This window comes from Python bivittatus, unplaced genomic scaffold (assembly GCF_059951505.1).
Source record: "Python bivittatus isolate LINGU-HERP-01145 unplaced genomic scaffold, Pbiv_v1 ctg000000_np1212, whole genome shotgun sequence".
In the NCBI taxonomy this organism is placed as follows: Eukaryota; Metazoa; Chordata; class Lepidosauria; order Squamata; family Pythonidae; genus Python; species Python bivittatus.
Genome location: NW_028277028.1, coordinates 4,661,579 through 4,673,808, shown reverse-complemented (window position 1 = coordinate 4,673,808; position 12,230 = coordinate 4,661,579).

Genomic DNA, 12,230 nt, shown 5'->3' with positions numbered 1-12,230 from the left:
TTCATGCTTCATGGCAAATCATACACCACCAAATATCTTCTATCAATATTTGCACATTTTAAAATTTCTCCATCTATTTCCCTGTCTTTAATAAGCTTTGTACCACAGTCCATAAATTCATATCTTGTTCTAATTCTTCACTATTTATGTACACCCTGCAATTGTTCATTCCATTTTCCCTGTCAAGTACAATTGGCTTATTTTTGATAGATTAATTTTCAGTTCCGTACTCCTCATTGCATCATACAATCAATCTAACCTTCACTGCAAATCATTCAGGTTCTCTGCCAACAGTGATATCATTTACATACAAAACTACACATACATCCATGTCCCCAACAGCATACCTCTAATATTACCATAGCATTCCTTATTTATTTATCCATAAACACATAAAGCAACAAAAGAACATCACACATCCTTGTCTTAATCCTTCTTCAGTGAATCATTTGCTAAGCATAGATGCTTTATTTCATCATATAACTCTCTTACTGCATTCAGCAACCAACTTTTATCTCTGTATTTGTATAAACATACCATAGTTCAAACTTACTCACTTTATCATATGCTTTCTCTAAATCAACAAATATACAATAAACTTTCTCAAGTCAAACCTTTATCAATGACAGCTGAAGAGCAAAATTCTGGTCTGTATACCTGCTGACTGCCATAGACTCCCTGCACTTCTTAAATTTCATTCATTGTCACCAGTAACACATCTTCAGTCAGAGTTCTACCAAATACCTTTGAAGGGAAACCCAGCAAACGGTGTTTTCCTTGGTAACTTTCCCTTTCTATAGAACAGTAACTGCATTCCTACAATCACCAGGCATAGAGGCAGTCTTCACAAACTTGGTCAACAAGTTGCCCAGCCACTCCAGGAACAAACCACACATACATTTTCACATTTCTCCAGTTGCACCATACAGTACTTGCAGCCTTACTATTTTTCAGCATTCGTACATCATTGGCAATTCCTTTTCATCCATTTTTAAAATGAATTTCAATTCCACTGTTTGACATATCACTACCATTCCCACACAAATCTCTAAAATACTCCATCCATCATTCCCTCACTTCAGATTCATTCCAAATCATTGCAGCACTTTTATTTTTAATTCCATTCACTCTGTGGGAGATTCTGTGTTTAATGTATTCCAAAGAATTCTGTATTTCCTTCCAAATTGTACTCCATTTTCTCTGACTCTTTTAAACTTGCTCTCTTTGATTATATTCATTGCAGTTACCTTTTTCTCTGTATAATCATTATACATTCTCTTTCCCTCATCCTCATTTTTTTGAATTTTGTAAATCTACACCCTGCTTCATTCCATCATTACACCAAGCATCTCCTTTATGCTTCCTGCTAGCATAGCTTGACACAGACTTCTGTGGTGCTTATAGTTCTTCTCACTCTGTCAAGCAGCTTCCACATCCTCGTGCCTTTTATCTAGTTTCCATTCATTCTGTTAAAGAATTAATATGTCTTCTAATCCTTTTCCACATAGCACTCATTTCATATCCTTTACTTGTTTATTTAGCAAAATCCATTCTTGACACTACCAAGGAACGATCTGCCCCACATTCAAAACCACTCATCACACTTATATCTTCATGATTTCTTTTAGTTGTTCAAGTTAATCATGTTTTTAGATTTATGTTCATTCCTTTGCTATATATACATATACATAGATATATGCTGAAACCCAGGGCCGGCTTTAGGCTAAGGCTGAGGAGGCCCTGGCCAAGGGCGCCCAAACTTAGGGGGCCCCAATGCCACTCCTTCTAAGAATGCAAGTCTTTGCATCAGCGGGAGATGGTGCCATCAGTTAATGTGGCCTAGGGGTGCCGTATACCCTGAGCTGGGGCGGCTTAAACCATATAGTTGAAAAAAATAGATCTTTTCAAAGCAGATTCTCACCAGTCTTAGCTTTCTAAATGGCCCACTTTTTTATAGCCTTTCATCTCATTCCCACTCATGTTTTCATGTCGCCCAAGGGAACCATTTTTCATCTGGATTGCATTCATCCAGTTTTTCCCATAGTTATCCTTTCTTCTTCTATTATCACTTTTCACTGCACTAATAACATGCAGTGGTCACAAACCTATGCACCCCTACTTTATGATGACACCAATTTCTATTTCTGATGTACATTTTAGGTTTTTCCTTCATAATTAAACCTTGACTCTGTTTCCCTGCATATATTCTTCAACTCTATTTCACAAGTAGAACTCTACCTTCACTCACTTCTATTACTTCCTTCCCCTTTCTCTTAGTTTCACAGATATACCTATTTTGCTTTCTTTTGTTTCATTTGTTAATTCATGCTCTTCACTATTTATTTTTCTTTTATTCTAAGTCTCACTTGCATCTGCCCTGGTGCTACCACATGAACTCATAAATATTAACATTTGTGATCCATGGTAGCTTTGCTAAGATAAAATATAAACTAAATTACTAATAATCCAAAAATGTAGTATATTTTTCCAAGTAGTGAGAAATGTGAGAAGAGTACATAGAGGTTTGGATCCCATTAGGATCCAATGGGGCACAATGGGAGCAATCATTCAAAGCATGATTTAGTATTTGAAACTATCAGATAAGTCTATATTTTTCATTTGTGCAGATAAAAGAAATCTGTTGAAATAAAATCACATGAGTTGATTTTATTATTAGTAGTAGTATTTTTCTACACACCCCTATTTACTGAAACATAGTAATGGAGAAAAAAATATCAGAGAAAGAAATTATCTTTACACTGGATGTATGAATGGAAGGCTTAAATTAATATTCTGCTTCTGAGCCTCAGGTCTGCTCAGAGTCAATAACAACAATAACAACAACAACATCAAGACCTGCAAATAGAAATAGAACAACTGTGGCAAAAGAAAGCAAAGATAGTACCAATAGTAATAGGTGCCTTGGGTGCAATCCCAAAACATCTGGAGTACCACTTGAAGACCATTGGCATTGACAAAATCACCATCAGGCAATCGCAAAAGACAGCTTTCAGCAATGATACCTTTAACATTATCAGACAACAACATCTGCCTATCCCAGGTCCTTGGGAAGGCCTCTATAAGTAGATAAAAATGCCAAATCCAGTCTAATCATCTGGCTGACTGTGCGACAAACAATAATAACAAGCAAGAACTGGTGGGACCACAAAACAGACAAAGTAATAGAAAATGAAGAAACTAAAGTGTTCTGAGACTTTAGAATTCAGACAAGCAACTAGGTGCAATCCCAAAACATCTGGAGTACCACTTGAAAACTATCGGCATTGACAAAATCACCATCAGTCAATTGCAAAAGGCAGCTTTGCTTGGAACAGCTTACATCTTGCAATGATACCTTTAATATTAGTAAACAACAGTATCTGCCTATCCCAGCTCCTTGGGAAGGACTTGATAGGTGAACAAAAATGCCAAATCCAGTCTAAACATCTGGCTGATTGTGCGGCCAACCATCATCATCATCATCATCATCATCATCATCATCATCTCCTGCCTATGTCTTGTACAACTCAAGGTGGTATACATATTACTCCTGCTTCTTATTCTTCCCTACAACAACAAAATTGTGAGGTGAGTTGGGCTGAGAGGGACTGGCCCAAAGTTATCAGCTTAAGAATGTATGTGTTTTTTGTAATAACTTTATTAAATTTTTAAACAAGAAAGATAAAAACTAACAAGAACTACTATTTAAGTTAAAAGAAAGAAAGGAAAGAGAGAACAAAGCCAAAAGGGTAGAAAGAAAAGAAAGAAAAAAGAGAAATATAAAGAAATGACTTCCAATTTTCTTTTACAACAGTTATAGCTATAAATTTAAATTGAATTCTTACTCTAGGGTTACAACATCACTTTCATTTTTTCTGTCATCTAATATTTTTTCTAATCATCTAACCCATATATCATAATTTCATTTTTTTCTGTTTTGTGCAAAAAGTCCAAAAGGAGTTTCCAATCAGCATTAAACTTAATCAGTGTCTTTTCTCTAATCAGAGCTGTCAATTTAGTCATCTCAGCAAGCTCCATCATGTTCATGATCCACCCTTCCATTGTGGGTAATGTCCAATCTTTCCACAATTGTGCACATAGAAATCTCACTGTTGTTATCGTATATAAAAACATAGTTCCAGGATTTTTTTCCAACTCTTTGTCAATCAGTCCCAAAAGAAACATCTCTGGCTTCAAATATATGTGTGTGATATGTGCATAATGTGTGTGTGTGCATTTATTTATATCTATCTATCTGTCTGTCTGCCTGTCTATCACTGTAACAGTCTTTTTTATAAACATTTTATTAATTTTATTACAATTACAAATGAAGGTAAAATACCAAAACTTGTTAATACAAATCAAACAAAACAAAATACTAAAATCTCAATAAAACAAGCCAGCAAACTAATGTGAATATGACTTATTGTACTTTTCTATAATACAGCTAACATCATAACATGTCAAAGGTTTAAACCTACTTTGACCAAGAAACTCTTAACTTCTATCACTGCCTTGGAAACTGCCAAATACCTTTAGATAATATTTTTTACAAACATGGAGAGCAGATGGGAGAGGGAGACACCACGTGTTTATATATATGGGAATGAGAGATAAAAGAGGCGATTGGGACTGCATACGACAACGTGAGTGGCTGGGTCAGATACTGCCCCGAGCAGGAGAATGGATGGTGTGGACAGTGGGATGTTAGAAGGGAGGAGAAGTACAGACTCTGTGAGGGGTGCTGAGGCCCACTGAGACTGGGAAGGCAAGGCAGGCATAGGACTGGGAGCTGGTACTTCAGAAGGCCAACAGACTAGGGTAGTGATTGGTGGGGAAGGATATGGAAGGAGGGACAGGGCAGGCCATTACAGGGCAAAGGATATGGACAATTTAGTGCCCATTTTCTCTTCTGGCCCAGCTCTCTCAACCCAGTGCTCGGATGGCCAGACTGCTGGTGGCCTGGTATTGAACTGTTGCTGGTAAATGCCGCTAAGACCTGGCTTTTTACTGAGGCGCCGAGATAGGGTTGTATTGGTAGACAGTATGGAAGAAGAGCAGCTGAGCCTGCCCTGTGGCATCCCAAGGGGATGATTACGGCGCAGGGTTTTTGTTTCATTGTTTCATTGTTTTTACTGTTTTATGTCTGTTTTATTTATTGGTTTTATTGTTATTGTGAGCCACCAAGAGTTGCTTAAGATAGGTGACCATATAAATCTTATAAATAAATAAATAAATATTCTAATATATAGGTTTATATCAATGTCATTCTGAATTTTTTAAAGTTGATTTTACAATACTTGTAAATCTCCTTTCTATTTCCTTTTTTCCTTTTTATTTCTTCCTTGTTTTTCCTTTGATTGTAGTAAATCTAATAAACACCAATCAAAAAAAGAGGTACTGTAGTCACTATCAGATTTAACTAAGGCATCAGTGACACAAATACATAAGGGTGGCACTTGCGTGATGGCATCATTGCACGTGCTTCATCCTTTAATGTTTTTGCAGCTTGTTAGGGATACCGCTGAACTAAGGACATCTTTACATGAAGGCTTCCAGCATCTCCTGATCTTTCCAAACACAGATTGACTGGTTTGGAGAGCTGAGACAATGTATTCCCGGCTCTGCATCAATGTGTTAGAAATTGAAGCAAAACTGGGTTTTCCTTTTGCAGCACTGTAGCTCAGCAGAGTTTCTGAGTGGGCCTTTCCCCCTAGGTAGGCATTCTTGCCTCTTTCTATCTCCTGGCTTCTGGACTCAGGGCAACCATTACTCCAGTTAGTAGGGCCTGTTTGTAGGTATTGCTTAGCATGTTTCTTCATTTCTAGCCTTTGCAGAAACATGCAACTATGGGCATTTGCAGCAGCCAAAATGATGAAGTGTGATTCTCGATGTCACAACACAAACTATCCTTTAGGAACTTGGTATGATATCATTGTGAAAGTACAAAAGGGGCAAAGTTGGCATCATGGCATCATGATACACATGATACAATCATTTACCCTACCTTGCTGCCCTCTGTGAATTTTCATGCACACAACCATGGTTGCAGTTTTTAGAGAACGGGTCAAGTTGAAATAATGCTGGCTTTTCATCTTCACAACTTGCAAGAGACTTTTAAATCCAATAAAAGAATAGTGCTTTTACACCCAGGAAAGTTTCCTTTACAATAACTGCTCAGTTTTTATTTTTTTGTTTGCTTCTTCATTATTTTGCAAGACAGCCACCATGGTATAGCGGTTAAAGTGCTGAACTAAGAGTGGGGACACCCAGGTTCTAGTCCTCCCTTCGGCATGAAAGCCAGCTGGGTGACCTTGGGCAAGTCAGTCCTTCTCAGCCCCAATCAGTGTCAGGCTCTGGGACAAGCTGGTTGAAAAACAAAACCATCATTGCATCATGAATTGGTAAACTTCACTGTAGGAACTAGCAAGTACACTGTGAAACAAGTGGATTTTGCAATTAAGTAGGACAAGTGTAAGAAAAAAACCCTGCAAGCAATTAGACAAACATAGACAACATGCACTGAAAATATAGAGGCAGCCACAAGCCCTTTACTTTATTTGAGTAGAACAGTGTTTCTCAACCTTGGCAACTTTAAGATGGATGGACTTCAACCCATGCTGGCTGGGGAATTCTGGGAGTTGAAGTCCACCCATCTTAAAGTTGCCAAGGTTGAGAAATGCTGGAGTAAAGTATGGGGTGATGAGATTTTAGTCTGTTTTGTTCCGGAATCTGTGGTAACTCAGAGGTTGAGTTCCTGATTGGTTTATGTTGCTGCAGTGGTCATTTGAAAGGCGAACATCGACTGACTCCTGGTGTTCTTTGTATATTCCCAGCATTTCAGAGTTTTGAGAAGTTGCAGGTCACTCAACTTTAAATTGCTTTGTGAAGGCTTGAAGAAAGAAAACAATGTGTTACTGAAGTCCCCAACAAACATGTTAGGTGTATAGAGTTATCCATGCAGTAATAAACATGGTAGGATTAATTTACCTATCATAGGCATACATTTTCTTTGACACATTTGCAATGTGAGAACCATTCCACCCTGACCGCCTATGCTGCTGTGGGATTTTGTGCAATGGGGGGAATAGATACCCAAACTCTAGAGAGGCAGAAAAGCTATTTCCACAGTCAGCCATTGCAACATGCACTGCTGTGCCACTGCACTGCTCCCCTGCATTTCAATATTTTGTCACAGGAAAAGGTTTTGGTTGGGTCAAATAATTTGGGTTTTTACCCCAAGTGGCCTGCTGTTACATTCTAGGGTACCCCTTTATGGGCCAGAGGTGTACAGCTCCTCAAAAAATGTCAGACTAACTCTATTATTCAAAATGGCACCATCCGAGAACAATGGACTGTTAGTTGGTGGGACAAGTGGTGTTTTTTGAAAGGCAGTTGTCTTTGAAGCCAGGAAGCTGATGCTTCCCTGATTGCAGTGATGTCCCATTTCTATGAAAATTGGTAGACCCTGGCTGCTATTCTGCTAACAAGTAGAGCTGGTGGCTCATTTTTAATCGCTACCCTATGATTAAAATTGATCAGGGACCCCAAAGGCCAGATGAGGTTGTAATGTTCAGCTTCAAGTCCCCAGTCAGCCATGCCTGGCCTAGACTAGGTTCTGCCTGAAATAATGATGAACAAATCTCTATTGTTTGGCCACCCCACACAACACGAAAATGAATATGATCCAGGCATGTTGGGGCCTCCACAGCAGCTACAAGCCATGATTATGGAGCATGCGGTTAGCACAGTCTGCAACATCAAACGGCTTGTTTACAATAGGTCTAATCCGTAATGATATAACAGGTGTATAACAGTCAATACCAGCATTGTAGTGATCAAATAACTTTGTAGCACATTTGCATTGATCCTGTATTAATCCAACCACCTGAGGCTTCTTGGGCTATGATTTATGTGACTCACTGGGAGGCTGAGGCACTTTTTGGCAAAGAGCCAAATTTTAGGCAAAGATCAGGGTATAATTTATCTTTGCAGTTAAGAGCTTTTAAAATCCAGGCTCAGATTGTCAGTGGCACTGTTCAAAAGGGAAACTTGTTACAGCATGTAAAGAGAGAGTTGAATTCATCGTCTCAGCCGCTGTAAGTCTCCTTAAGTGCTTAAAAATGATGAATTACATTTATGAGAAATCTGTATGTATGTATGTATGTGTATGTATGTTCTCTCTTTACAAGCCTTCAGTAGTCTGTAAGCTATGTCACCACCATTACTTGATATATTGTTGATCAAGTGTTTCTGAAAGCCTGGCCTAGAAGCAGCAAAATCAAATGATAAAATGATAAGCCTTATTTTGGACAAGCTCATTTCGTCAAGAGCTCGTCCAAGATCAACATAAAATGACACAAAACTAGAGGTATAAGTAAAAGTGTATCATTAGTATTAACTAACTTATTTTATCTAAATGATAAAATACAATCCATATAATACAATTATATAAAGTGCTTAGTAACAATAGGAATAAAACTTAACAAACTATCTCTAAGAGTTAAGCTCTACATCTAAAACTAATAAAAAATTCTACATCAATTGAAATCTAGTGTATTACTTATTCATGCTAGAGGTGAGTACTAATTTCCTGAATGCATGAGCTCTCATCCAGTGGGATAGGCTGCCACATGAAGTAGTGACTTCTCCTTTGCTGGAAGTCTTCAAGAAGGCTAGATGATCATCTGTCTGGGGGATCCTGTACTAGGCAGGGGGTTGGACTGGATGACTTCTGGAGTCTCTTCAACTGTTTGATTCTATGCTTCTATAAAAGGTAGGTCCACATATTCACTGTAGTTTCAGTTGGAAATATAGAAACTGACAAATCTCTTACTATATTTGAAAATTGTCTGAATTCTGAAAATGCAATTAAAAGAGCTTCCCTTACACAGGGAGGATAGCAACCAGCTTAGAGGACAGTAACAAAATTCAGGTGGAGTATAACAAGCTGGAACGAAAGGCTGAAACCAGGAAGATGAATTTCAACAGGCACAAATGCAACATCCTACATTTTCATTGGAAAAATCAAAAACACCAATACAGAATAGGAGGAAACCATACATGCACAAAGAATCTTGATGCCTTGGTAGATCACAAGGTGAACATAGCATGGTGCAACTGCAAAATAAATAAATAAATAAATAAATAAATAAATAAATAAATAAGCACTCCTTGATTTCCCTTGAATTCTGCTATCACTTGGGACATAGTTCTAAGAACATCTGAGCTAAAGCTGCTAGCCTTATTGAATATTGTAATTGCAAATGAAGTTCATTTGATCAGAAAACAGCTTGGTGGACTGTTGGAAGGAAGAACTGGTCTGGGCAGTTGTGGGGTTTACTGGGAGAACCACAAATATGGCTGCCTCTGAATGCCATTGTAATGTTATTGCCCATCTTGTTTCCCACATCAGCAGTATTTCCACAGGACACAGAAACTGCAAGGGAGCTCCAATGTGCTTGCTAGTATTTTCTGAAACCATGGAAGCTTTTAAGGGGAAGAGGATGGATGAAATAGCATTCCAAGGCCATGACATCAGTGAAATGTGCCTATATCATTTGATGGTAGGAGACATCAGATGTCTTGTGGTTTCCCATTTTTGATCATATAATCCTAGTTTAAAAGGGAAATACTCAGTGTACGGAATTTCCCTGTACTCTCCTCCAAATTTTAACTAGATTAGGTTAATTAATTTGTGGGGAGGGAGAGTTGACATTGCCTGTCTTTACAGTAAATTGCGTTCTGCTTGCCTCCAAGCATTTCCTTGCTCTAGGCAGATAAGAGCAACAGAGATGAAGATAAATTAATTTAGGCTGCAATAATCTGCACAACCACCAGAAGGTAGCAAAGAGGTACAGAAAACCTGCTTTGCTACCTTCTAGTGGGCATATAGATTATGCAGTCCAAGTATGGTAATTACTGTAATTAATTAACTAACCAATTAATTCCCAGACTAGCTTAAATTTATGTGGTGGTAGGAGTTAGTCTCACACTCAAATTTCAGCCATCATTTCTTCTTAAGTGTGCATGTTTTAATTTAGAATTTAAGACAGCAAAGTTACAAATGTTGTAAGGTATATCCCAGAGATTCTACAAGAATGGACAAGCTTTAGGTTTGCTAGTTATACCTTACTTTTTTTTCATTAGGATCCCCAAAACCATCAACCAGAGCCTATTGTTAAAAAGCATATTTGAGAGTTGTTAGTCCACTAGGATGCTTGGAAATAAGACACCAGATTCATATTACGCTAGAACAGTAGAGTTCAATATTCAAGGTTTGATATTCTTTACATACAGGCATAGACAAGCTGCCCCTAGTCTTGTCAGCCCCCTATAAATATTGAATCTGCCCTTCTGAAATCCTGCCCTTGCTGAGGAACAGATTGGCCAAAAACATTCCTCCTTGGAGCTGGTCTTTGTGCCCAAGCTCACAATTATTTTGCACCATAGTCTATAAAATCCAGATATTAAGACCCATTTAATGTAATTTAGGATGTGTGTGTTTGGCTCATGGCTTTTGTTAGCTGGGAATCAGCCAACTTTCCCAATCCTGCAAATTAGGCATTAGGTGTTTGCACAACACAATTACTATGCTCATGATAACCATGATTTAATCAATCCAATTTTCTGGTTTTGCACAACACACAGAAAGTACCTGCACTCAACCACCAGTTTCACCTCTAAGCTGTCACAAATCAGTTCATAACATCTATGATTCTCCTCATTGCTGCTGCTCTTGCAATATTGTGAACTGCTCATGTGCTGACATGGGCATCAGAGACAGCGTTAAGAGGAGATGTGACAAAATGTATGAGATGCTTTCAATAGAAGAAAGAGTGCCATGGTTCTGTAAACCCAGTCAGGAAGATAGAGGGCCAAAAACTAGGAGGGTTGAGGTGGAAATTCTTGCCAATATAAAGCCACTTCCTGCCAAAATCCATAGTTTCAGCTGCAGAACTGCCTTTGCGGCAAATCTTCCTATTGCCATTGCTGAGGAAGAATTAGATTTAACTGTATGGAACACACAGACACCAACAGATCCAGGGGCACCATAAATGCTAGACATAGAAGAGCACTGAGCCATAAATTGACCACATAGTCTAGATGTACAATAACATCTTAGGCTAAAACGTGGGCAGCTACTTTATGGTTCAGTCTTTCATATGCAGCCAGCCAACAAGTGATATAAGTGATTATAGATGGCTGTATTAAGGAAAACTAATTAATTTGGGAGCTACCCACAATCCCTGGAGTTTCCTGGTTCTGCTACTGCTTGTTATTCTTGCCTGTTTACCTGTTCTGAGCAGGGCATCTGCAGAGGAGGCTCCAAAAAGTCAAGATGGTGGTCGTGCAATTGTAGCCCCACTCCTTTTTTTTACCTGTATCGCATAAGCGAGGCCCATAAAAAAGGGGGCAGGGCTTTGATCATATGGCAATGGCTGCCATCTTGATTTTTGGACCCTTCTTATGGATGCCCTGCTCCTGAGTAAGCTGAGCACTTGTGAAATGTGATCCCGCTCAGTGAATGAAAGAAGGAGGATCCAATACCTCACCTGTCAAGGAAAAACTTAGAATGAACAGAAGCAGGAGTTAGGTAGAGATGGAGCCTTTCCACCAACAAATGCAGCAACCACAGTTTGCTTAATTTTTCTGAATAGCTCAGATACTGTTGCTATCCTGAAGTCTCAAGCCATTCATAAAGAACAAACCTCATGGTTAGGAAAAGGAGCAGAACATTTTTTACATCCTGTCTTTCTCATGTGATAGACCTGTGGTGGTGGATGACCCCTTTGCCCGGAGCATAGTGCAAGAAGAAAGTCCCCAGCTGTAGCAAGCTCCAGGGTCTCTTTCACTGCCTCCCTTCCTTCCTCTCCTCTGAAGTCATTATTTGGTTCTACTGTCCCCAAGCTTAGCTTCCACTTACGTGTACATCTGCAGGTCAACAGGTTCATCATCTCTAAGATCAAATATGATTGTTCCTTAATTTAAAATTGTGACTATTCTAGCTCATGACAAATACAAGTTTGGGCTACAATTTTGCCTAAAACGTAGTTAAAGCATTTCTAAAAACCTTCCAGTTCTTATATTTTATGTAATTTATGTACCTTCCTGTCCAAAAGCAACTAAGGAGACAGATTAAAATAAATAATGTCACTAATCTTTAATATTCAATAATGCATTGTTTGTTCATTTATGAGGAGCAATGCCATAAGAGGTAAACTGATATC